This window comes from Vicia villosa, linkage group LG7, assembly GCF_029867415.1.
Source record: "Vicia villosa cultivar HV-30 ecotype Madison, WI linkage group LG7, Vvil1.0, whole genome shotgun sequence".
Classification (NCBI taxonomy): domain Eukaryota; kingdom Viridiplantae; phylum Streptophyta; class Magnoliopsida; order Fabales; family Fabaceae; genus Vicia; species Vicia villosa.
This window is the reverse complement of record NC_081186.1, coordinates 126,732,493-126,735,908: the sequence shown is the minus strand read 5'-3', so window position 1 is coordinate 126,735,908 and position 3,416 is coordinate 126,732,493.

Genomic DNA, 3,416 nt, shown 5'->3' with positions numbered 1-3,416 from the left:
AGGAGATGGGACAAAACTGAGTCACTGTACTAGGCTGATCCACTTTGGGAATGAGGCAGACATCCGTTTTGTTAATATCAGCCATAATACTAGGCGCTTTCCACACATCTTTCACAAACTGGATAACATCAGAACCAACAATATTCCACGATTTTTGGTAAAAACCTGGAGGGAAGCCATCCAGCCCTGGGGCTTTCCAGGGTTTCATGGAGAAAAGCGCCTTCTTGACCTCTAAGCCATTAATGTCTTCATCAAGAAGCTTCAAATTGTCATTACTCACTTTAGGGAAACTCACTTGAGACTGCCTCCAACTGCACCAAGTCTGGGAACAATTAAATAATTTCTTATAGAATTTCGTCACATGCAACTTCAGGGCCTCGTTGTCATTTATCCAATTACCATCATCATTCTTAAGCATCACTATTTTGTTCCTTTTCCTTCTAGCTAAGGTCTTCATGTGATAGTATTTGGTATTCCTATCCCCATCAGATAACCATAGAGTCCTTGATCTTTGGAACCACATCATTTCCTCTTTATTCAAAACCTCACTTAGCTCCTCTTGAAGCCGCTTTTCCAGTCGACGCATACCCCCATAGTTGTCTCGGATTTGCAGCTTTTGTTGCACTCCTTCCAGCCTTCTCATAATCAATTTTTTCATTCTCTTCACTTGATCAAAGGACTCGAGTTTCCAACTTTCAATGCCGGCAACCACGTTCCTGAGGTTTTGAGAAAGCGGGCCATTCTCTTGCCAAACTTGTTGCAGCATATTCTGGTAAGAATCATGCATGAGCCAAGCACTCTCAAATCTGAAAGGACGCTTTTGAAAAGAGTTGCTGTCCTCCTGAAGATTAATAAGGATAGGATGATGATCGGAAAATTGAACACGCATCAGCATCTTAACATACGCTTCTGGAAATTGGACTCTCCAAGTATCATTATGTAAAGCTCTATCCAATGTCTCATAAATTCTTTGACCTCCATGAAATATTGGGCCCCTCCACGTGAACTTGGGACCATGGGCCTCCATATTATTCACTTTACATGCATCCATTCTATCCATCATTCGCTTGCATTTTTGAGGAGAAGCCGGTAATCCACCTTTCTTATCACTAATACTTGTTATATCATTGAAGTCACCTGCAATAACCCAACCATCTTTCATATCATCCGCAATTATCTTCAAGGTCTCCCACAGTAATTTCTTACTAACATCATTAGGGCTTGGGTAAACAGCCGTAAGCCACCAGTCCTTCACATTATCCATGCTAACTTTGGAATGGATAAATTGATTATTCTTAACATACACCTGGATAGTAATCTCATCAGATCTCCAAGCTATCACTATGCCTCCTGCAAATCCATTATTCTCAGCAAACTCCATTGAATTAAATCCAAGTTGAGTGAGAGTCTTCTTAATCTTCAATGGGTCACATCTCGTTTCCATTAGGATTAACACACTAGGCTTATGACAATCTAGATATTATTTACAATATCTAAAAAACGCCTTACTAGCTGCACCTCTACAATTCCAGCACATAATTTTCTTGTTTGTACACATCGTAACAACTATGATAAGGAAACGAACAAAAACGACAGAGTCTCAAGGAGTCTCCTGAACCACCTCACGGCTCCCTTCCATAGTCATGGTCTCATCACCAATATCCCCTTCTTCATTGCCATTGGATTGTGTCGTAGACTGTGAAGGATAGAAAAACACTTAGAAAGGGGGGGTTTGAATAAGTGTAGCTTTAAAAACTTGACAGATAAAAATAAATTGCACAGTTATTTTTATCCTGGTTCGTTGTTAACTAAACTACTCCAGTCCACCCCCGCAGAGATGATTTACCTCAACTGAGGATTTAATCCACTAATCGCACGGATTACAATGGTTCTCCACTTAGTCAGCAACTAAGTCTTCCAGAGTCTTCTGATCACACACTGATCACTCCAGGAACAACTGCTTAGATACCCTCTAAGACTTTTCTAGAGTCTACTGATCCACACGATCACTCTAGTTACAACCTGCTTAGATAACCTCTAAGACTTCCTAGAGTATTCTGATCCACACGATCACTCTAGTTCCTTACAACTTAATGTAATCAATTCTAAGAGTATTACAATTGCTTCTTAAAAGCGATAATCACAAACTGTGATATTTCTCTTAACGTTTAAGCTTAATCTCACTAATATATTACAACAGCAATGTAGTGAGCTTTGATGAAGATGAAGATTCTGAGCTTTGAATTGAACAGCGTTTCAGCAAGTTAATATTCACAGAATAGGTGTAGAATTGGTTGACCTTGCTTCTCATCAGAACTTCATATTTATAGGCGTTGGAGAAGATGACCGTTGAGTGCATTTAATGCTTTGCGTGTTCCGTACAGCATCGCATTTAATGTTATACGCTTTTGTCAACTACCTCGAGCCTTGTTCACGCTGTGTCTACTGACGTAGCCTTTAGTAGCTTTTAACGTTCCTTTTGTCAGTCAGCGTAGCTTGCCACTTGTACTTCCTTCTGATCTGATGTTTGTGAATACAACGTTTGAATATCATCAGAGTCAAACAGCTTGGTGCAAAGCATCTTCTGATCTTCTGACCTTGAAGTGCTTCTGAGCGTGATACCATCAGAACTTCAGTGCTTCTGTTCTCTTGTTCTTCTGATGCTTCCATAGACCCATGTTCTGATTCTGCTTCGACCATCTTCTGATGTCTTGCCAGACCATGTTCTGATGTTGCATGCTGAACCATTTGAGACAAAGCTTCTGAGCGCTGAATTATGCGTACTCTTTATATATTTCCTGAAAAGGAAATTGCATTGGATTAGAGTACCATATTATCTTAAGCAAAATTCATATTATTGTTATCATCAAAACTAAGATAATTGATCAGAACAAATCTTGTTCTAACAATCTCCCCCTTTTTGATGATGACAAAAACATATACAAATGATATGAATTTGCGATCAGAAAGAACAGACGGCAAAAGACAAATTACACAGCTATAGCATAAGCATATGAATATGTCTCCCTCTGAGATTAACAATCTCCCCCTGAGATAAACAATCTCCCCCTGAAATAAATACTCGAAGAACTTTAATAAAAGACTTCCCTGATTATTTCGGTAGAGACGATCATATAAGCTTCTGTCTTCAGAGAATTCATAGCTTCTGACTTCTGCTTCCATTGGACAGCTTCAGAACTAGAATTTCTTTAGATCCATAGAACACTCACAGCTTCTGATTCCTGCTTCCATCTAGGACAGCTTCAGAGCTTGAATTTCTTTGATCTTCTGATCATTCACAGCTTCTGATTTCTGCTTCCATCTAGGACAGCTTCAGAACTTGAGTTTTCTGGATCTTTAGAACATTCACAGCTTCTGATTTCTGCTTCCCTCGGATAGCTTCAGAACTTGAATTT